General features: G+C 33.3%; 1 protein-coding gene across 4 annotated transcripts in view; it reads right to left on the bottom strand.

Annotated features, from left to right (window-relative positions):
• Positions 1-25,076, bottom strand: part of Dh44 (corticotropin-releasing diuretic hormone 44) — a 222,266-nt gene that overhangs the window by 63,966 nt on the left and 133,224 nt on the right. Inside the window, exon 2 of one of the 4 annotated variants that reach the window (XM_074127560.1) lies at positions 20,750-20,786. The exons of 1 other annotated variant lie outside the window; for it this stretch is intronic. The gene's annotated coding sequence lies outside the window, so the exon portion shown is untranslated. Of the gene's footprint in view, positions 1-7,653; positions 7,673-20,749; positions 20,787-20,860; positions 20,939-25,076 lie in introns of those variants that run through there. 2 more of the 4 variants (XM_074127561.1, XM_074127562.1) reach the window with 2 other exon arrangements.

The raw sequence follows: 25,076 nt of genomic DNA on the forward strand, positions 1-25,076 counted from the left end.
TGCTGATCGAAGTTTCCTGACTTTGGTAAAATACAATTTGAAATTAATTTATCATATTGTTTTCAATAAAATAAAACTAAATTACGAAATTTTGAAAAGTTAAAAAAATTAATGCGGTCTTTTTTTGAGTTAAGATATTTTGTTTATTTCTCAATTTTTAATTACTTAAGAGAGGAAGCATTGAAATATATTTTCGCACATATGCGCCTTCTACCTACGCTGCGGCATTGTTCACTGTTGAGCGAAATCAGATTAGATAAGTTGTTGTTAGCAATTCTCTGAAATATGAAAGTAAAACATAGACACAATAATCACCATTATATATACATTCCATCTCTGTAATAAACTAGATTAGTAATTTATGTATTTGGTACAAAATATCCACAAGCATTAAACTAATCTGGTACTGAAACCAGTATGTCTAGAAAAGCTTGTTACCACGAGATAACAATGTTCAGCGCATAAATAATGTGCATATTAAAACTGTCCGGTAGGACAGTTGTATAAGGGTTGATCATCAAAAACTGCAGGAAAAAGCGTAACGTTGAAAAACACCCAACTTTGACAATTTTTTTCTCTTTTTCTATAAAAGATAAAATTCCCAAATTTTCTTTATAATGTAGGGCAAACCCTCCTTTATAACTGTAATTTTTTTGCAACAACCTAGATCTGATAGATTTTGAGAAAAAAGTTGCCGAAAATGTGCAAAAACGGCATTTTCAAAAATTGTTGTTGTTCTTGTTCTTGTTGTTGTTGTTGTTGTTGTTGTTGTTGTTGTTGTTACCTTTTTTGTAAACTGCGTAGCGCCTAAACGCGTGAACCGATTTTCATGAATGAGGTGTCATTCGATTCGGAATTTTATGTAGATGTGCCTTTTGGGGATCTCGTCGCTGTACATCGAATGGGAGAGGAGTTAGCCCCCTTTATGTAAGCCCCTCCAAAATTATTATTACTAATTACTCTGTAAATCTTGGCCCGATTTTGATAAAATTTGGTAGGATGATAGGGTTAGGGCTCCCCTACATAACATTAAAGCGACGATCTAATCTTACACTTGTTAAGGGGAAGTATAGCAATCGTTTCAAATTATCGACACGTGAACTGATTTTCATGAATAAAGTGTCATTCGAATCGAAATTTTGTACAGATTTGCATTTTAAAAGTCTCGACGCTACGCCTCATAAGGAGGGGAGTTTGCCCCACCCAAGTAAAGCCCTTTCTAAAACTATTATTACCAATATTTCCATAACGCTTAGTCCGATTTTGATAAAATTTAGCACGAAGAAGTGATTAAAGGTCCTCTACGTGGCAGTGAAGTGCCATCATGCTCTTACACCTACTAAGAGGAAGTCTTGCAACTGTTAAAATTATCAATGGGTGAACCGATTTACATCAATGAATTGTCGTTCGATTCAAAATCTTTGCCTCTTTGCCTTTTTGGAAGAAGTACTGTATTCGCAGTTTGTTTTTCTTACTCCTCTTAAAAGGAAGTACTGAAATCGCAGTTTAATTTTGCTAGTTACGTACAAATACCTTCCTATTTTATTCAAAACGCTTTCTCAAAAAAATTGTTATTGAGGATGGCAACTATAATCATTCTTTATAAAGATCTCTCCAGTGGTAGTTACAGTTCCGACTTAACACCTTTTCAGGTTATAATGATAGAATTGCTTATTCCAAATTTTAAACAAATCTGTAAAGCAGATATGTAACTTCGCAAAATAGACAAAAATGAAAATCTATCCAAAAGGTACAAAAATCTCCTTAACAAAAACTTACAGTTTTAAAAGTTAAGTATAAGGGTTGATTAAACGCCAAAAGGTACACAAATCAGCTAGTACCCAACATTTCATTCATGCTTAGTTCATATAATTTAAGTAATTTTGCTGCATTAACTTTTCCTTCACATTTTTTAGAATTTATTAGATATCACAGACCCTTATGCTGGCCAGTTCATTCATAATATTATTTTGTTATAATTATGATAAGATGTATATTATATCCGTTTTTAAATAGGTACTTTATTTTAACTCTATTCCGAATTATTCTTCGGATTTAGCTTTAATTTGCCCTTTATTCTGAGATGTCACATATATACGATATATGCAAAAGTAGAAAAAGACAAAGTTAGAGTCGGCTAGATGGTTAGATCTAATCTAATCTAGAGTCGGCTACTGTTTAAATTTGAATCACGGATTTAAAAGAATATTTCAGTCTTGAATTCGTCTTACCGAAATATTCGTGAGCACAAATAACACACAGTTAATAACAAGTAGATTATTCAACATTATTTATTCATTTCTCAATTGTAATTTAATTTAGACCCCCTAATTTTACTTATAGTAAAATACTGGAATAATTAGATGTCCTAAACGTATGCATATCTCATTTATTTTATATTACATGTATACAACATTGTGGGAAGAACACCTAGATTGAGAATGTAATTGAAGAAAACCATATTATTTGCGATAAAGCCAGATAATTATTACCTTTAATTATAAACGTTTGGCTACTACATAAAATAACAATTACTTTAATCGAAGAATGAACTTAAACAGACGATTTAAAAAAATAAATAAAATAAAATAAATAAATAAAATAAACAAAATCATTGATGTATGTTGATGTAAGCATTTTTTCAAAAAGTTTTTGAATTTTTTAACCTGTAATTAATAGTTTGATTATTATAGATTAATATTAATAGATATTAAAGTCAATCTACAGTGCTACTTGAACAAATATTTTGTAGATAAATATGGCCAGCATAAGGGTCTGTGATATCTAATAAATTCTAAAAAATGTGAAGGAAAAGTTAATGCAGCAAAATTACTTAAATTATATGAACTAAGGATGAATGAAATGTTGGGTACTAGCTGATTTGTGTACCTTTTGGCGTTTAATCAACCCTTATACTTAACTTTTAAAACTGTAAGTTTTTGTTAAGGAGATTTGATTTAGATGCGTTAAAATGAAATGAACTATATTTGTACGAATAACTTCTAAATACAAACTATCTAACTTTTTTTATTCCAATGAAAGTATGTTTGCAATCTGAAAATAAAACCAATCGTGATGAATTTATGTCGACAAACATGAATTTTACAGTACGTTCAAATTTCTTATCAGTTTGGGTGTTTGATATGCATTAGTTCCGTTATAAAAGTCGCAATCAAATCTAGTCAATCATGTTGGTGATTTACCATTATTATTATTTTTTCAGATCATCTTTTCTGTAATTTCTGTGATTAAATTGGCTTTAGTACAATAAAGGTTTACTCGGGAATTACCGAGCTCTGACAATATTTCCAATCAAAGTGTTGGGCCTAACGATCTTCTAAATACGACATATTCATTTAATTCTACTGTTGGCTTTTTTTTACCTTCAAATGCCTACATATTTTGATGGAAAATGTAACCAGCCCTATCTTTTTTCAAAATTATCATGGTGTTCATTAATTCTGAATTTGTGTCTTCTCCATCCCAGCAGAGCGAGGACGTCTTTAGAGCTACAGATCTCGCTTTTCTTTTTGTTGAACTAAATTTTCCATGTTTAACATTACTTTTAAGATTCGTTAGGCTATTGTACATCCAGTAGAATGTCGAGGTTATTCTGTTTGGGTAGCTGTAGCAGGAGTGAATCTCTAAATTTTAAATCAGTAAAACAACTGTTAATGTTGGAACGTAAAAATGTTGGATACGTCTGAGCTACTCGTATGCTCATAAAATAAAGATAAAGTGATGCCTCGCTGTAGAGATTTAATTTAACAGAGCAATCTAAATAACGTTTTCCGCTAGAAGTAAAAATGTTTTTCTTCCTAGGAGCTTCTTACAGCTCACTGTGGATGGACAGTTTGTCTGTAACGAGAGAACACTGTCCGGAATAAAAAAGCTTTTCGATTTTTTGATAGAAATTATATGTATGCATTTGTGCATTTTTATTTTTAAATGAAGTTCCAATTCCCCATCTAGTTTTTTTCAAGGGAGATTAAGAGTATAAGTTTTTGCATTATTTTGTTTTCAATGAATAAAGATGGCCAGAGATTCTATTAAAGTACATGACGTATACATTAAATTGATACGCCAGCCTAGAATCGCCAAACAAACTGGACAATGGGCAGAATTGATAAGAGCATTTGTATTTAATGAAGTATTCAGTTCAAAAATGGCAGTTTAAAGTGCATCTCAACTCTTCGACAACTTACGGAGCTTGCCGAAATGGCTAGTCCTCAGAAACCTGCTTAAAATAATTTCATCAGTAATCCACAACTGAAGTGGACAACTGCAGGAGGATGCAATGCAGCTTTGGAATAATTCTTCTAAGTTTATTCTTAGTATATTCGCAGAACCCCTAATTCAAATGATTGTTTAATCAAAGCTGCACAATAAACAAATGTACTTGCCATCTGTCTGAAGAAAAAATTTTTTTGGAGATCTTGTAAATCAACTTGGGATAAATGTTAAAGTATCTAAATAGCTTACCTTGCTGTCCAATACCCTAATAAGCTTTTATTGACGTAAAAAAAGAACTTCAACGTGAGCGAGAAAAAAAAACATCTGTCCCCTCTCGCACGGTTACCTAGATTTATGGTGAGCTGATAAACATCGACAGCAAATTTCAATTTTTGAAATAAAGTAGTATAAATTAAAATTTTATAAAGTGATTATTAAGTACCTGAGCTAGGGTTCCAAATTGGATTATTTTTGTTTCCTAAGAAAGTAGGAGTAATTGTAATATAAATGTCTAGAAATATAAAGTTTTTACTAAAATTTCATAATAAAGATTTAGATTAGTTTCTGCAAATGTTTGAATATAAAATCTTTCTTGAATAAAGCAACGTTGCGACAATTACGTATTAAAAATAAAAGGAAATTGTTAATTTCAATAATAAATCCTTAATAATGGATGTGACGTAGTATCTTGTGACCAAAGTATGGTGGTGGGCAGCAGGGATAACACAGGGTAGAGTAGCCGCTCTCGAGCGGCGGAGGCGGCGTGATTTAGTTCGTGAATAGATAATTACTTGTTAAACAGTTTCAATCTCGCAACAATCTACTAGGCTACATCATTTTAGCTGGCCAGATATCACCGCTTTATTTGCTTCACTAATTTCCATTCATTAACCTGCAGAATGTTGGTACAAAATATGTTTAATTAATAGATAACTTTTTTTAAAAAAAGTATTATAATCCAATTTTATTGAATTTAGTTTTAAATTTTTATTGAAATAAATGGGATAACGTTTATTCAATTTAGTATAATTTAGCTGGTCTGTGTTCTGAGGCAGTTTTGGTGAAGAGGTAAGGTTAAAGTCCTCAAAAGGAGTGTTCTGCAACCTGTTTCCACCCGTGGCACTTCTATACAGTTTGAACCAGTAAGTAATGTCCATAGGCCAATTTTTTGTAGTACATCCGAAGTGGAGTTCAATGACGTGTGGGCCAACTTCATATTCTCCACTGTTCTTGAATGACGTCACTTCAATTTTTTTTTTTAAATCATTACTTTTTTGCAATAAAAATGTTATTACTCAGAAAGTTTTAGTCCGAATTCGATTCTGACGATATGTTTAAAAAGACAGATACATTTTCTAAAAATTGACACCATTTTGAAGCATAAGTTATTCTCCAAACAGCCTCAATCTTTTTCCCGAATACTGGAAAAATCAGAGTAATCAAAATTTGTAAGAAAACTCATTAGGCCCTTATGGGGATCATTATCAGAGCTAGGTGCCGGTACTTTTTATAAAAAGTTTCCTTGTCTAATGGGCTTTCATTTTATATGCGAAATTACGTCTGTTTTGCAAGAAAACGTGTTCATGAGCACTCAACAGTGTTAGTTTATCAAGTTGTTTAATTCATTGAAAACTCTTTTAGATGGACCAGTAGTCAATTTTTAAAGTAGTTTGTCATAAAATAAGGAAGTCAAAGGTTACAAATTGCGCTTTAAACATTTACTTCTGATCTCACTGAAATATTAGAGAAAATGTTAGGAAATATTTTAAACAAGTGCTATTTTTATAATCGAAGGTTAATTTGCTTAGTTTCAAATAGGGTACAATAGAAAATTTTGATAAACCAAGTCTAACAGATCAGGGAAGTTTCTTTGTAAGATATCTAATTGTATTGGTTAATTCCACATTCCGATTTAAGGATTATCTATTTGTGGGTTCAAACGGTTGTTAAGGTTTATTCACATTCTTATATTTTTCAACAGTGCAGTTATGTGGGAAATTGTAATTTGAAGTACAAACTATATGAATTTTTGTTTAAGTACTTGTTTAAAGTTTAAGTACTTGTTTAAATTATTTCCTTACATTTTGTCAAGTATTTCCGTGAGATCAGAAGTAATACTACCTACCTATTATCTACCTTAGATGACTTCATCAGATGAAGAGAGCTAGTCTCACCAGAGAGGTTTTAGGATTCAGTTGGGAGTCACGTATCACCATTCTCTGTGCCAACGAACAAAACTCCCAAAAACACTCCCAAAATTAAGAAGTCCAGCTTCCTTTCCAAGAAAGCCCCAGAATGGGCAGTGTGTCCAGAATTGAGGGATAATCGCCCTGGTGGTGGTACGAGTAACTCGCCTCCTCCCAATGCATTCAAGAGAGCGGAATGAATCCTCCAGCGTTGGCGCTTATTTCCAAGAAAGCCCCAGAATGGGCAGTTTGTCCAGAATTGAGGGATAATCGCCCTGGTGGTGGTACGAGTAACTCGCCTCCTCCCAATGCATTCAAGAGAGCGGAATGAATCCTCCAGCGTTGGCGCTTATAACAATCGGTCAGGCAGTGCCTCGAAAAGAGTCAAGCATTCAAAGTCATGTTACCTACTTCCGTGCCTTGGAAATGACAATAGGTTTTACTGTTCAGTAAATTATCTATTTGGGAAAGTCATGGCATACCTTTTTACCGCCAGAACGCTATGAGACTCGGTTCTAAAGTGCTATTTCAAACAATTTACTGGAAAATTTTACTTTCTCCAGCAAAGTCAGTAGTGCAACCTTGTCAAATTTCCGTTTGAGTTGGAAATTTGGACGAATTTATCACTTTTTTAATATTATCTTGGAGACGGTACCAATGATTTTCAATAAAACTTTTCATCCTCATTGCACTTTTGATGTCTACATCTTTTATTTGAGAAAACTTTTCCAAGACAATTGGTATTAAGGGGACTCTTGGGTTGTCTTCTTGGGAATACCCATTCCTAGATAGTATCGTTTTAGTGTAATGTACGGTTCAGCCAGTTTTATATTACAAAGGATGATTAAATGACATTAAAATTCTTTGTTGGTTTTCTCAAAACCAGAAGTTTCAAGTTTCTTTACGGATTGTTCACTTTTTTGGGACAGTCCCAAAATTAGCACTCTATAAACTTTGTATTTACGAGTAGTCATTTTTCTGAAGGTCATGAAGAGGTGTAAGTTAAAATGTTCTCGAAAGTAAGCAATCCTTGAACAGTAATAAGTGATAGTAACTGAGTTAACATCAGATTATTATTTTTATTGTTATCTTAGGAAACACAAGTTTTAAGACAACTTCTCCTTGTTCGCAATATTCCTTCCAAATAAGGTTAATCAGTAACCAAAGTTAACTAAACAATTAATCAATTCAAAGAGTTAGACAAATTAAAATCTAAAGATTGTAAATTGTTTACCTGTAGTTCCGGGTACGTCGAGATGATGAATGGAATGTTACTGGTGCATGTCAATCGCAAGCGGATCTGGTCGATTTAAGGTTACTAAGCATTACTGGGCAAACACAAGAGGGTAACACATAACGGTCTGTAACAGGGAGATTATTACACAGCCTCATACTCCTCGAGTTCCCCACTAACACCACTCATCAATGGACCTAGTAATTATTTTACCACTTTGACCAATCGTTAGTAAATATGGCCCAGCTATTATTCCGTATTGTTACGATTACCTTTCTTCATTGTCGTAATTAAAAACAAAAAAAAAGAAAAGAAGAGTTCATTTAAGTGCTTACATTTAATTAAAACCAATGGTTAATTAAAAATTGGTCACTAAAGTAACGATTGGATTCTCAAAGAATCACACCCACCCAGGGGAACTGTTGAAGATATTCTAAAGCAATTTCCCACATTGCGTTCTACCACAAAACCCATACCTTACTGTGCTTTTCAGAGACTTCTCTCTGACATCTGAGAAATGCTTAAATAGCTTTTGTAAGTTGAAGAACACATTTTCACATCGCGCTGCACCATTTTGTTACATATTGCTAGAAAGAAGAAATTACTTTATCAGACGAATAGTAGTCCAGAAAATTTATATCACTAAGTAATCGAAGTAAGCGCTACAAGTCAGTTCAGTTTGTTTCTACTGCTGTGAATTACAGATAGATTAGGTCAATTCTTGTTTATTGGCATAGAGGTGCAGCCATCTAAGTGTCGGATGTTGGATGGCTACAGTTTATCCATTCACGTTGATAGACAGATGATAATAATTATTCAGATAACTGATTGTCAAATCAGAATTGATAATCAAAAAAATTAATCATTTGAAATTATTCAAGAACCATTTAATAAACTTCAAATCATTATTAAAAGCTCCGTTCTTAACTGTTTACTGTAAAACATAACCGGACATAGAATATATAAACCCAACTCAACGTTTAATAATAAAAATACTAGTAGTTTTCGTAGTTTTATAGTGAAAATGTATGGATACATATTTCTTTGTCAGAATGTTCAGTATTTCATCTGCAAATAAAAATTCAATTTATTAGCCAAAACAAAATGAATGAAATTCATAAAATGATTGTTAATGAATAGTTTTTAATATCCACTTGTCTTAATAATTAATTCAAAGTTTAAGATGGAAACTGAAGTGCTGAAATTATGGCTGGTGTACAAAAGTTAATATTTAATTAGGACTTGAATAAGATGAAGTACGGCAACAAATGTAGCAAACGATATTCGCGTTTAAAAACAAATTTCAAAAGTAATTTATAAAGAAATGTAAATTAATTGAAACGAAGTGTAAAGTGATATAAAATACCAAGAAGATAGAGAAAAACAAAAATCCTTTATTCCAACAAAACTTTGTTTTTTAGTTTACAAAATTCAACGGCGAATTACTTTTGGAAATAGCTCAATTACACTTCCGTTATAATTAAAAAGTTATATCTCAAGTAACTTAATATTAATCAACAAATTCAAAGATAGGAGTTTTCGTCAAATTGGTTATGGAGAAACACTCTTCTGTTAGGACATTTTAAGTTCTTTTAAGTCCTGGTGTTTTATGTAAATTTCTCTGAGTACATGCAGTTGTTTACTTTTTTAAGTAATTTGCTGTCGATGTTTATCAGCTCACCATAAATCTAGGTAACCGTGCGAGAGGGGACAGATGTTTTTTTTTCTCGCTCACGTTGAAGTTCTTTTTTACGTCAATAAAAGCTTATTAGGGTATTGGACAGCAAGGTAAGCTATTTAGATACTTTAACATTTATCCCAAGTTGATTTACAAGATCTCCAAAAAAGTTTTTTCTTCAGACAGATGGCAAGTACATTTGTTTATTGTGCAGCTTTGATTAAACAATCATTTGAATTAGGGGTTCTGCGAATATACTAAGAATAAACTTAGAAGAATTATTCCAAAGCTGCATTGCATCCTCCTGCAGTTGTCCACTTCAGTTGTGGATTACTGATGAAATTATTTTAAGCAGGTTTCTGAGGACTAGCCATTTCGGCAAGCTCCGTAAGTTGTCGAAGAGTTGAGATGCACTTTAAACTGCCATTTTTGAACTGAATACTTCATTAAATTCAAATGCACTCATCAATTCTGCCCATTGTCCAGTTTGTTTGACGATTCTAGGCTGGCGTATCAAATTAATGAATACGTCAAGTACTTTAATAGACTCTCTGACCATCTTTATTCATTGAAAACAAAATAATGCAAAAACTTATACTCTTAATCAGTTATACATAACATTCTATTTAACCAGACTTAATATTGGTAAGTATAGGTCTTGAACATTGTAAAATGTTAAATAAATTATAGCAAATAAACTAAAAACAAAGCAAATAAAATTTGAGGGGGACGCGCAACGATTGAAAGTTCTTTTAAAACGCCATAAACAGAAATTTTCTTTTAAAAACGCTTTATCCAAAGTGATTAGCAATTGAATGACTAGAGCTGCACGAGAATCGAGACAAATCTCGGTCTCGGTTTTTCAAATATTAATTTTTAGCTACAAAACTATAAAATTGTATTCTTTATTAATAAATAATCATTACGGGTATTGAATTAATTATTAAAAGATACTATTTTATTATATATGTTCAATATTACTACATCTATTTGACTTCAAATTACATAAGTAAAATAAGCAAAGTCAAGTAATCGCCTATTTTTTCAGGCGGGGCTTTACGCCCAACTACCAATTAGGTGTCGCGGACGGGGGCGACTAGCAAACATACTTTACTGTAAATTTCCTTTATTAACCATTAAATAGAATCCAAGGCCTAAGACCGGTAATCGAACCTAATACCACAATACATGTTAGCTTCGCAGGTCTCGCTAACCGCTCGGCTACCGTGGTGTCCCCTTCGAATTACCTAAATTTTACATAAATTCACTAAATTTCACTATTCATATCATTCATTCATTCAATTTCATAAATTTCACTATTAATAATCTAATACTTTGAACTTAGATATTATTTGAATTATATTTTGGAATTTTAGAATTAGTGAATTTGAAAAAAGAAAAGACTGTCTATGCAGCTAAAAAATATTGCCACAAATTTTCGTTTTTAAGGTACTCTTTGATACATAAAAGAGCTTTTACTGAGTCAGAAGTTAGAGAAGATCTTCTGTTGGTCATTATCAACGCAGCTTGCGAAAATAATCTTTCCGATGGCACTGAAGTTGCACAGATACTAAAAATATCTTTTGCCATTCTAGACAAATTTTTGAAGGAATTCTCAAGTATTTTCCACCATTCTAAAATGTCAACGTCTACTGGTGCTTGGTCTAATTTGGTATAATTAATTATTTCTGTCTTCCATGTTTCGGTGATATTTGCTGATTTTTGAGCAAGTGGTGCAAAAATATTGATGCAGTCGTCGTCGTCGTCAAAAGGTGAATCATCAGATTCTTTATCTTCACCAACAGTTATAACTAATGGAGTGGGAAGTTTGTTGGGAGGTGTATTTTTTATTTCACGAATCGACTTGTTATAGCAGGCAGATATGTTATTTGGGTCTTTCATTTGGCGCGTTTTTAACATCTTTTTGAAATTATATAAAGATATATAACAGTAATAGTAACATATGATGCATTGAAGTGTAAGTAGATGTCTTCTTTTACACACATTTTTTTTTCTTTATATCAACACCAATATACTTATAAATTAAAATAATTATTAGAAAATAATAACATTTTTTGAAAAGATTATTAATAGCAAACCATTTTTAATACTTAAACAAAAATTCAAAAAACCGAGACCGAGATATCTCGACGAGACCGAGACCGAGATTTGAGCGACCGAGATCGAGACTGCATAAAGTCTCGCCTCGTCTCGGTCTCGTGCAGCACTATGAATGACTCGTATTTTACGCAATTTAATTTCAAGTGCTTTTCTTTCAAGAAAAAGTGCTCAGAATTATTCTAAACATTTAGTTAAGTTGACAGTTAATGATATTTTTGATAAAAATCATAGAGTTGAAAGTTTGGATGGTATAGAAATAGATAAAATAAACCCTAGGGTTATTCGTTTTTATCTCATTCTTTTGCGCTCACAAAGAGAACTAGTTAAAATTATTCTCTCCATTCACGAGTTTTAAAAAGTGTACACAGTGTATAGTAAATATCGGAAAAGTATACCCAATTAAGAACTGAAAAAGGGGATTTACATCTGAATGAAAAGAATACAAAATGTAAGTCATTTTTACTTATTAATTGTTATACTTATTGTTTACTTATTAATTGTTAGCCATTGTTACTTATCAGTAGATTTAATGAATCAAGCCCGCAACAAGTTGTACCAAAAAACAGTAAGAATGCAGTGCTAAGACTACTGCAATTCATTTCGAAGCAAAATAACTTATTGATCTCGATAATTAGCAAGTATTTGTATTAAATATCTTTTAGCAGCTCAGAGAATCGTTGTTTCAGCTGCATCAGCCTTATTGGTCCATTCAAACTGGCTTACAGTTAATATTATGTTGGTATAACATTTTTTTGTTATTATTTTTATTATTACTCTTTTTTTTTAGCGAAATAAGTGACGTGGGAAGTAAAATGGATATTACGGTAAACAGAAATTGAAATTCAAAGAGATAAAGTAACGTAATGGATGACGTCATGGCAGGATGAAAAAAGGTTTAAAATGGTGGGTATACGGAAGAGAGTTAAAGGTGGAAGATTTCCCAAGGTGGTGATCTGCTACTTCATTCTGGTACCCGTCAACAGATTGAATAGCTGCCTGTTCAGCATTCAGAAACATATATACTATAAATATGAGAATGAAGTGGATAACGTGGAACATATATTTTCTAGGTAATTTGATTATTGGTTAGAAGTGATGAAGATTCGACCATAAATTCAAATGTGATTGGTGAAAAAAAAAAGTTTATTAACGTAAAAAAATTATTTACTTTTTTTTCCTGAAAGAAAAAATCTGTTTTTCTTAATCTGCGAGATGAACAGGGGGCCCGGAGGCCCTAATTTTTGAAGCGTCTGTAGTTTATCGTCAGAGTGAGTAGCGATCACGCCAAAGAGTAACGTAGGAAATTGCCAAAATGAAGCTTAGAAAGTCTACACTGGTAACTGAATGAAGATATATTTAAAAGGATTTGTAATGGACGCAATTAACACTAATAACATCATTAATATAAATTATTACTAATTCAACAAAAGATTGTTGAGTTCAAAAGGAGTTCAAATCAAAATTTAAATCAGAAAATTTTCCACCACAACGCGCCTACCTGTTTTTTGCACTTATTCAGTATAAAAACAAAGGCCAGTCCTTTAAATGCGAACAATAACTCAATTATTTCCCCAAGAATAATTATATATATATTTTTTTTAACATATTCACTTGATATCTAATCAGGAGCAGAAGCACCTTATTACAGGATATCGTTGCTGATACATGTAGATCGATTAAACAGCTGTCATGTAGTGAATACATAGGTATAACAATGCATTATGGAGACGAGCGTACTTGAGTGAAATTTATATGTCAAATGCAATTAACCTGTTCAGGGCTGAATGTCAAATGTTCGTAGATTATGTCTTGTGCAAATTGGTTGCGAGGTTGGTTTTCTTTTAATTAATTGCTTTGTGGATTGTTAACAATTTTTTTTTTTTTTGGCGTTTATTTTTGCTACAATCAGCGCGTTGGTGCTATAAAGTAACAGTGATAACAGAACAATGAATAACAGAAGTATACGAGTGGAGAAGTTACCCAGTGGTAACACTCCAAAACAGGCTAGGCTATTAGTCGCTCTCTTCACTTGAGAGGTGATCACGAGGACACTGTCTTTTAAGGCGTCTTGTTCGGGTTATCAGGAAGAGTTCTTAAAGAAAGATTTTGAGCTAGAGGATTTATATGAGATTGCAGGTTGAAGTGAAGTTTTCTGTATCGTGTTTTAGCAACCTCGGTGATAAAAGAAATGTTAAGGTCAGTGTGTATAGTCAGGTTGGAGACATAAAATGGAGCGTTTACGATAGTTCGAAGTATTTTAGATTGAAGGGACTGAATCCTTTGGTGATTGGAGCGTTTGGTTGCACCTCACAGCTCTATTCCAAACGCCCAGATGGGTTACAAAATAGAAGTATAAATCAGTCTTTTGTTGTCCAGAGAGAGTTTAGATCTATCGTCTAAGAGTCTTTTAAGTAGTCGATAGCGTCTGTTTAGTTCTGTTCTTTTAAGTCTAGTGTGGGGGTTCCAAGAAAGTCTTCGGTCTAAGTACGTAAAGCCCAAGGTAGCGGGCAACGTTCACTACTGGTAGAGGTGTTAGGTTATAGAAGACTGGAGGAAGAGTAATGCGACGAAGAGTGAAGGTGATGTAATGAGACTTAGTTAACAATTGAAAAAGGAAATTTGAGTCATGAAATAAAAAATATGAGATGAGAAACATCTAAAAATATGATTGAGCAATTGGTGTTTAATTATTGGTTGAAGACAAATAATAACTCTGGGAAGACATCATTTTTGTTCTGTTAAATTTGAAACTTGTTTTTGTCTAACTTTTGGTATTTGAATATTTGGGTACTTGAAAATCACGCAAAAATTATATTTTAGAATACTAAGAAAAATAATGAAAAAATTTCTTGATTTATAAACTGTGCATAAGTTGAGGTACAACCGAATTTTTAAAGGAAGATCTTCAGGGAAGGCTTATGGTTGCATCAGATTGAGCGACTTCTAAGATGGAACTAGAGATAAACACTAGAAAAGACGATCTAGATTGCCACTCACTCCTCTCGGAAAGCACAAGGCATCAAAATTGTGGTTAGAAATCACAGGTTAAAGGAAGGTCCAGCTTCGTATATCTTAGCTACCCAAAGATCCGAGCGAAATATCTCTAAAGCTGGGTTCCTTAAAAAGCAAAAAAAGCTAGGAGTAATCAAAGACAGTCGACTTACTTCTTCTTCTTTCCTAGAGGATATGGGAGCCCAACGTTTGGAGAAGAAGGACTAACACCGAAGGAAAAGGAACTCCATGTTTTCTTTGTCATCAAGAAATTGCCTAAACGTAATGTACGTTGGTGCCGGAAGAATGGTACGCCGAGACTTAGATGTGAAGATTGCATTGCAACTGATGCTCAGCGTTGATTTGAAGACATCACAGCAATGAATAGAGGTGACTAGCAATCAATTTAGGACCAGGGCAAAAATGGATAGGAGCTCCACTTAAAAATCTAAACATGATCTTTAATCAATCTTCTATACAAATTAGGAGATAATTGTATGCAAGTATTTTATTGGCCGCTTTAGCAGCCGTACGGACATGTGCACGTTGTCAAAGGCGCTAAACCAATGATATCTAAAGACAAAGATAAGCTTTAATTGAATGACATTGAGCGCTAACAATTCATTTGTCAATAATTTACTTTGTAAAGCAACTAGCAGATCTGGATTGTGTCTAAGTAACAGGTATATAATTGAATTCTAATCCTCACTGTAGTCAATATCACAATTAGCTGGTGCGACAATTTTAGGTATGTTTTTCGCTCCTAAACCGAAAGAGATTTCGTATACTCTTTTATCTAATGCGGTGGCTCTCATTTTTAGTATTTATTTTTTCAGTGTTAAAATGCTAATGCCAGTTGTAACCTCCTTTAAAAATAAAAATATAGTTATGCTAGTTAAGGTGCGTTGTGGTAGTTGGTACGATTTCCGGGTTATATTTCATGGTTAACATGCGAAATTCATAGTAAAATAAAATAAAAATGATCACCAGCCATCGCCACGCCTAACGGAACCTAAAACCCGCCTGACCAAATATGGATTACATACATTTAATTCAAAACCCATACATCCCTCAACTTCGAATATTTAATATGTTGATTCTTCTTGCCATTTACTGCAAAAATATACGCTAGGGTTAATCAAATTCTTACAGATAACCAACTTTTTGAAGATAAACATGTTTAAATCAAAAATGTAAAACAGTTCTGTTAAAAGTTCTGATACAAATAACACCTACTTAAAATGCGTGGTAGGTATATTATTGAGTGAAGGAAACAGGAATTAGGTTAGGGTAATGAAGAGAACTACACGAGGTGGTAATATATCCCAAAATAGGAAGCGAACCAGAATAATGGAACCAGGTTTTTGTAATGAAAACCGTTTTGGGATAATAAACTTTACTTTAAATTTCACGTTCAAGAAAAATATTTGCTAAGTTAATGTTACGAAGAAGTTTCACATGAGAAAGAGAGTAAAAAAGGAAAATCCAATCTGCTTCCATTACTTTAACGTTTTCAAGAAGAATATCTGCTAACAGAAAGTTCATTCCAGGATTTAAATCATATTAGGAAATATGTCTGGCAAGGGCTAACCCTTATTTAAAAAGATTTTTACTTCTAAAGCAGTACTATTGATTGTGTTGGAGCCATGGATTTTATTTTATTTTTATCCAGATTCTAGATCGAATAATATTAGACCTATTTCCCAGTTTTCCTTCCTCCTGGGCCAAACAAAAAATATTTTAGTTGAACGATGAGCTGTGTTTTACCATTTTTCTTTTTCCTTTTTTTTATATTGTTTTTTCTCCATCTTAAAATAGGAATATAAAACATCCGCCCCATTATTTTTTGTTGTTGAATGCAAAAAGGGATATACTTTTATGCTAATGGGCAAAAATTAACTTCCAAAAACAATAACAATGTCAAATGCATATACTTTTCAAGTGTTTTTTTTTTTTTTGTTTTTTGAAGAAATAAACTCCATTTAGTACACTCTTAATCTAGGCCCAAAAATATTTTAAAATCCTATAATTTATCTAATTTTGTAAGTCTGTATAAAGTAAAATGTAATATAGTAAAAAATATACTTATCCAAGCCATATCATATTAAAAACTATTGGTTCACTGTTCTTGTTTAGAACTGAATGTATTCAAATCTGATGAAACTTTGATCCCCTTCTCAACACTTCTGCTACAAAATAGCAGCCCCCTCTTGCAATTCGACATTTTGATTATTTTACTAATTAGTGCAACAAAAAGATTTAACGAAAGGATTCTCCATGGAAATTTCCCTCTATAAATTAAATTGTTCAAACTACCTCAGCGAATTTTAAGATAACAGTGTAGGAACACTGTGTACTAATTAAAAGTCTTATCTCATTTTGAATTTAAATGACTTATAAAAGTTAAAGTAAGAATTTTAATATAGATTTTACTGATTAAGTTAATAAAGGAAATGACGGCTTCTCTTATCTTTGTTTTCTATTTTTATTTGCACTTGTTTTCAACGCACTGATATCAATTCTACGAGTACAAGTCAATAATAATAATTTAATATGCTTCCATCTACAATTGTTATTTTAATTCCAAATACTGAGTTTTTTTCCATAATCTGCATAAGAACGGTGAGAAATATAGAACTCGTAGAAAATGACTCTCTATTATACTGTAATTGTTAAATGAAGGCGTGAAGTTTTAAATGAGATAATACTCGTATTATCAGCTTTTATGAATGTTTATATTATAAGACATTAAACGACCAAAGTTAAACGTTTTAATTTTCAGATTTTTTAGCATAAGTTAAATCTTTACAACGTGGAAAACTTTTGCAACGTCTATGAATACATTTCCAACGTGGAATTGTTAACCCATATTTGTGTTTTGAGGTGAGGAAACATTGAAAACAGAAAATTAATAAAAACTCTGAGCACAATATCCTTATTTTTTTATTTTTTTGTTCTGAAGGGAAAAATTAAGGAAAAGTAATAAATTTATTGGAGAATATTTTGGCCATTAATTTTTGTTAAAAGTGTGGGTTTCTCTGTCAATGTGGTACTTTTCAAAGTTAGAAATATAGTAATTGAAGAACTAATGGTTTTCCTTAAGCCAGACCAAATAATTGTCTGTACATTTAGATCAGCTTTAGGGAAACATGATATTCCCACTATATTTCTTAAACCCCATATTGTCAACCGTAACAGTAAAACATAGTTCAACCAAGAGCTATTGTAAAAACATTATTCTTTATTTTTACTTTTTTATAAAGTAGGAGCAAGTAATTACCAGCAGGACCAAGATATTTAACTGTGCTTGACTTTAGGTTAGAAAAACCTAGAATTCTATCCTAGTGACGGAAGGTTTTCTATTAGTGAACAAAACTGCAAATATTTTTCCATCAATTGGGAAACAACGTACACACGAGGAGGTGTGGCTATTAAATAACGAGACTGATGCTGCTATAGAAGAACTATGCATGTGCTAAATCCTAACGACCGACAGCTGTGTAGCGTAAAGCCTTCTCTTTCGATTGCAGCGTCGTTTGTGTAAGAGCTGTTAGTTTCGTTTTGCCGAATACATGATACTACACATGTAGCAGAGCAACGAATTGTCGTGAAATCTCACATGATACTTGGTAAAACCGCTACTGAAACTTACCTTTTATTAAAAGAAGTTTATGGCGATGAATGTTTATTACGTGCGCGAGTTTTTGAATGGTTCAAGCGTTTCCAAGATGGCCGAGGTGACGTCGAAGATGATGACCGCCCGGGTCGCCCTTCCACATCCAAAACGGATGAAAATATCTATTATAATTAATCAACATTACTACCGTGAGGTGCTTGCTCAATTCCGTGAAAGAGTAAGGAAAAACGGCCGGCTTTGTGAAAGAACAAGTCATCAGGTTCTCCATCAAGACAACGCGCCGGCTCACACTGCATTGTCTGTCAAGACGTTTCTAGCCAAGTACAACATCCCAGTTTTAGGCCGTCCGCCTTATTCGCCTGACCTGGCCCCATGTGACTTTTATCTGTTCCCCTAAAGTCAAATCTGCATTAAAAGAGACACGATTTCAGTCCGTTGAAGCTGTGAAAGAAAAAGCGGCACGCGTCATGCAGGAGCTGACAGAAAAAGTCTTCCAGCACGGTTTCGAACAATGGTAAATTCGCACGGAGCGTTGTAGGGATAGGGGAGGGGTGTATATTGAAGGTGATAATAACTAAATATGTATAAATTTAAAATAAAATGTTTTACAGCAATAGTCTCGTTATTTAATAGCCACAGCTCGTAGTTAATCATGATATGGTGCACTGACTTTTCATGTTGCTATTTGATTCAGAAATTCAATTTCCTTCATTTACCCATACATTTAATAACTTCTTTACTTAATTAAAAATCAAGTGGTTTTTTTCCTTAAAAGGCAATTGTATAGGTAATTGAAAGATATACATTAAACGCAAAAATACACGTTAACTATATTAAATACTTTGCAACGATGAAACTTTCCAAGGACAGGGCAGATCAAAACTTAAAACATTTAATGGCAAACAATTTAAAGGAAGGATTGATGTATCGAACTGCCAGGAAATATCTAATAATTTTAGAATAATTTATCAAATTGAGGATACTATGTTATTGTGGTGGTGCAATGTGCAGGGAGTAATATTGTTTGTAAGATTTTTGAATATTTATGTACTTATAATGCAAAATAAAGAGATGCATTCTTATTTTCGTTCAGCTAATGATTATTTAAAGAAGATTAATTAATATAGTCCAATATGTGTTAGTGGGCTATCACGTGATAATATTATACTAAGAGGATCGTTTGAAAAGTCCGTGCAAAGTCAGAGAGATAGCACCACTGGCGCGTATCGAGGTTATTTTTAGTTAGTAGCATCTCTTGGAAGAACACACACCAAGTTTCAGCCAGATCGGTCTATTTCTTTGTGTTTGGCATTCGTTTGAATCGAGGAAGTCGAGTGATTTTCAAAAAATGGACGAAAAAGAATTTCGTGTGTTGATTAAACACTACTTTATGAAAGGCAAAACGCCTCAGGAGATAAAGAGAAGCTTGATAAACATTATGGTGACTCTACACCTTCGATTAGAACAGTTTATAAGTGGTTTCAAAATTTTCGGAGTAGCCATATGGGCACAAGTGACGCTGAACGTTCTGGACGCCCTGTTGAGGTTACTACTCCAGAAATCATTGATAAAATCCATGATATGGTGATGGATGATAGAAGAGTGAAGGTGCGTGAGATTGCTAGTGCTGTGGGCATCTCGAATGAACGGGTACATAATATTTTGCATCAACATTTGGACATGACAAAGCTATCCGCAAGATGGGTGCCGCGATTGCTCACGCTTGACCAAAAACGAAATCGTGTGAAGTGTTGCAAGGACGGTTTGCAGCTGTTCCAGAAGAATCCGCAGGACTTTAAGCGTCGTTTCGTCACTGTGGATGAAACATGGATACATCACTACACTCCTGAGACCAAAGAACAATCTAAACAATGGGTTACCAAGGGGGAATCTGCGCCAAAAAAGGCGAAGACCGTTCCTTCGGCCGGAAAGATTATGGCGACTGTCTTTTGGGATTCGCAAGGAATAATCCTCATCGACTATCTGGAAAAGGGTAAAACTATTACAGGTGCATATTATTCATCGTTATTGGACCGTTTGAAAACCGAGCTGCAAGAAAAACGCCCACTTTTTGGCCCACAAAAAAGTCCTTTTCCATCACGACAACACACCAGCTCACACCTCAGCAGTTGTGGTCGCAAAATTAATGGAAATAGGGTTCCAACTCGTTTCACATCCCCACTATTCTCCAGACTTGGCTCCCTCGGACTACTATTTGTTCCCCAATATGAAGAAATGGCTGGCGGGAAAAAGATTTTATTCAAACGAGGAGGTGATTGCAGAAACGAATGGCTATTTTTCAGACTTGGACAAATCCTATTATTCGGAAGGGATCAACAAACTAGAGCAGCGTTGGACGAAGTGTATAAACCTAAAAGGAGACTATGTTGAAAAATAAAAAAGGTTTACCCACAAAAATTAAGTAGTTTTTATTTTTGCACGGACTTTTCAAACGACCCTCGTACTTATTGCAGGGCAATTACTACATAATCTTGAAAAAAAGTAACTCTACGATCCTAACTATTGAGCTGCAATAACATTGAGGACTATTTAAGCTATGAATGCAAAATTGAAAGAATTATTGTTCTAAAATAAAGTATCATTGTGAATTCAATTGAAAAAGTAAAACCTGTTAACCAAGAATAATACTAAACAGTAGGATCACTTACTTTTACAAAATAAGAAATCCAGTCTATTCTTACTCACCTGTAACAAAAAATAAAAATAAATTATTGTTAAGTAACTTATAAATATAACAATGTGATAAAAATAATAATTACATAAATAGAATCTAAGCAATATATCTCCAATTAGCGACATGAAATTTGAACAATTTAACTGTTAACTGAATAACACCATATGCACACTAACTGGAGACTGTAACGTCTTCTTTTATATATTTAAATTACTTATCCCCACTACCGTACATAATTTTCCAAAACAACATGCTAATGAGCTGATAACAAGCTGACACCGTTCTAAAGAATGTAACCATTGATTTTTATACCATAAATCTATTTCGCAGCCTCAATGAGTGAATAAGATGTACTATAAGAGACAGAACATTCATTAGGTTTCTCACTAAAATATGAACGGGCCAGTTTCATTGAAACATTTAAATCCAAATTGTCTTTTACATTGACTCCAAAATAAATTAAAAACAAAAATTATTTTAAATCAAAAAGCAGTTAAATGAGCCTTGCAGAAATCGCTGGTAGATAACAAACAATAATGACAACAGTGGTTCATTTTAAAAGCTGATGATGCCCGAATTGTCATAATGGTCGTGGTACAAAGAAAAGACTGTGAGTAAAAGGGTTATTACGACAATAAGTAGGTTATGATCTAATTACACAGTTTGTGGCTCATATCTGTACAGAATCAATAAGAGATCTTTCCTGGTATGTGTAGAGTGCAATGAAGAAGAAGATCTCAAACTTATAATAATCATGATGATAGCCCAAGCGATTACACAAGATAAAGAATGGAAACGCTGAATGTTGTATACAAGTATTGTATTTCGGTACATTACCTTTTCCAGCAACATTTGCGAACTAAAATCCGTTGTTGATCATACACTTTAGTGAGAAGTGGACTTAAATCGGTGACCCAGAACTGTGGAACGCGATAACGAGATGTATGAAAGCAGGAAAATCGAGTATTGCCATTATAAAGTCTATAAAGTTTGAGAGTACTTCTACCGGGGTGTTCTAAGTAGGTTTTTGATGAATAGAAAGATGCAAGCAGGAAATGTGTTGGAATTTAGTAGGTATAATTCATATTAGTGAGTCATAGATATTAGAGAATAATCCTCAATTGATGCTGCAAGCCAATGCAAAGCAAACAAACATTTCTAAAGTAATAATAATTATATATGTAATGTAAATAATTATATACACTGGGCCAAAAAAGTCTGTGAACACTAACCTAAATTTTATTACTTTTATTATTATCTTAATAGTAACTTCTTTTATTTTCAAATGAAATATACTGTTCGATAGACAGAAACCAGAGTTTTTCATTTTATATTCAATCTTTTATTTTTGTTCAGCAGGAATATCACAATTAAATGTTTAACAAAACAACACCCCAAACGAATGCAAAAAAAGTCTGTGAACAGCTGTATAAATATGTAAAAACATTAAGATAACAAACAGAAAAACGATTGAATAAAGTTTCAAAGTTCTCTATTGTATTGTAGAAACCACTACAGTCAGTTTTGTGAATAAATAATCTAATTAGTACATATTTAACCACTAATATGGAAGTTCCCAGACCAATTCGAGAACTTATTGTGACGTAGCGAAATGAAAGAAAAAGTATTCGAGAAATAGGGAAGATAGTTCAAAAAAACCCTTCAACGGTGCATAATATAATTAAAAAGTACGGAAATGTGATTAGTAGGCCACGCAGTGGACGGCCACCAAAACTTAATTCCTTTCATAAACGGCAAATTCTGAAGTCTGTTCGAGAAGAACCCAGGACAAGCGCTCAAAAAATCAGTCAAGAATTATCAAGTGGTTATGTGTAAGCGTAACACCACAGACAATTAGAAATAAATTACATGAATACGATTATTGCGGTCGAGTCCCGAGGAAAAAACCTTTAATCAATAAAATAAATAGTAACCGCCGATTGGATTTCGCGAAAGAATATGTTTCTAAGCTTTCTAGTTTCTGGGAAACCGTAATCTTTTCAGATGAGTCGAAATTCAATGTATGTGGGTCTGATTGACGACAAAAAGTGTGGCGAAAAAGAAATGAAGCTATGAAAATGAAAAATATGAAGCCTACTTTTAAGCATGGGGGAGGCAACATTCTGGTGTGGGGTGCATGAGTGCTAAAGGAGTGGGCAAGTTAGATCTAATTAATGGTATGATGGACCAATATGTGTATGTGGATATATTAAGACGCAATTTAAAAGAAAATTCAAAAAAATTAGGGTTGGAGGGAACGTTTGTCTTCCAACAAGACAATGACCCGAAACATACCGCACTAAAAACTCGGGAATGGCTTTTAAATAATACACTCTGGCGCCTAAACACCCCTCCACAATTGCCAGACCTTAACCCAATAGAACATTTGTGGGATGAAATCAGCCGCGAAATAAATAAACGAGGAATAAGAAACCGTGAACAACTAAAAAACGCTATTTTAGAAGAGTGGGATAAAATTCCAACATTGACGACCACAAAATTATTAGGATCGATGAAAGCTCGCTTGTTGGAAGTGATTAGGAACATAGGAGGTCCTACAAGTTTTTAAAATTTATAATTCACGTACAATGTGTAAGAATGATTTATTTCTGCAAAGTGTTCACAGACTTTTTTTGCATTCGTTTGGGGTGTTGTTTTGTTAAACATTTAATTGTGATATTCCTGTTGAACAAAAATAAAAGATTGAATATAAAATGAAAAATTCTGGTTTCTCTCTATCGAATAGTATATTTCATTTGAAAATAAAAGAAGTTTCTAATAAGATAATAATAAAAGTAATAAAATTTAGGTTAGTGTTCACAGACTTTTTTGGCCCAGTGTATGTAATTAGAGATGAAAACAGCTGTAGCTAAAAACAGAAGTGTTTGGAGTTCAGATCTGGGATTGGTAGCGCCTTTTTGCGGCTAAGTGGAGCTAGGTAAATACTAACTTAGGGTCACTAGTTGCTTAATTATTTTGGTTTATTCATAGTATAAGGTTGATTTTATTATTTACAGATTGGGTTTCTCAAAACAAATAAATAATTACTTATTATAGTAAGGAAGTCATTTATTCTGTGAAAGGAAGAAAAACTAATTGCCAAAATTGCTTATTGGCAGGCACTGGTAATAATTTTAACCAAAATGTAAATTTGTTAAGTTTTACTAACGAAAAGTATAAAAGTAAATAGTTAAGTCAGAGATCAGTAGAAATGGCGAGAATGTCTGTCGAAGATAATTGGAATGGTCAGCTGTCAATAGAAATAGATTGTAGAGAAAGTGAGGAATGTCACTGATAGACGGTATAATGACGTACAGTTTGTGTTGGGTACGCAAAACCCAATCTAGCCAACATCCACTACCACTGCAAGCCCTATGGGCAGGCTCGATTCTCCCTTTTAAGTGGAGAATCAACACACCGCATCTCGATAAAGGGTGAACAGTAGAAGGAAGCATACACATTGATTTGCATTCACTCAAACGCCGTAGAGTGAGCAGATTTCCTAATTAGCAACTCCTGTAAGGCTATAGTAAGGTTATGAGAAGTTGTGTCCAGACAATAGCTTGGCAAACAGATACCATGATTTTCTAAGGCATATAGTGGAAAATGAAAATTATCATATAACAATTTCCACAGCAGAAGGGTGCCACGGTAGCCGAGCGATTAGAAGCGAGACCTGCGAAGCTAATGTGTATTGTGGTACTGGGTTCGATTCCCGGTCATATGCCTTGGATTTTATTTAATGGTTAATAAAAGAAATTTACAATAAAGTATGTTTGCTAGTCGCCACCGTTCACGACACCTAATTGGTAGTTGGACGTTAAGCCCCGCCTGAAAAAATAGGCGATTACTTTACTAAATTCCCACAGCAGTAGTATTATAAAAGTGATAATTTTCTATCAGGTCCTTTCATGTATTGCTGCTTTTTAAAGAACAATATACTTTAAGTCGGCTACATTCAAACTGCATAATAACTTTTTAACAGTGATATATGATTGTTTAAAGATTCTTTAAATGTGCGGAAAAAGGTTTAAAAGCCGGTTAAATACTGTTTGAAGACTGATTTGAATTAAGAGTAGGTAACCTTATATCATATAGTATATCGTATGTACAAAAATTGTATGGAACTCATGGGAGGTTGAAACGAGCATTATCGTCCTCAGGTGAGAAGTTCATAGAATCGTTGACGCAGTAAATGGTAATAATGATCATTAGAATGGTATTAGAGGCACAGAAAATTATTGCTAGAGTATTTCTAACCCAGATGTGTGGGAAAATTGAAAAAGAAAAGCTCGGGAAAC

This window comes from Rhodnius prolixus, unplaced genomic scaffold (assembly GCF_049639745.1).
Source record: "Rhodnius prolixus isolate KJV_2025 unplaced genomic scaffold, Rpr scaffold_9, whole genome shotgun sequence".
Taxonomy (NCBI): domain Eukaryota; kingdom Metazoa; phylum Arthropoda; class Insecta; order Hemiptera; family Reduviidae; genus Rhodnius; species Rhodnius prolixus.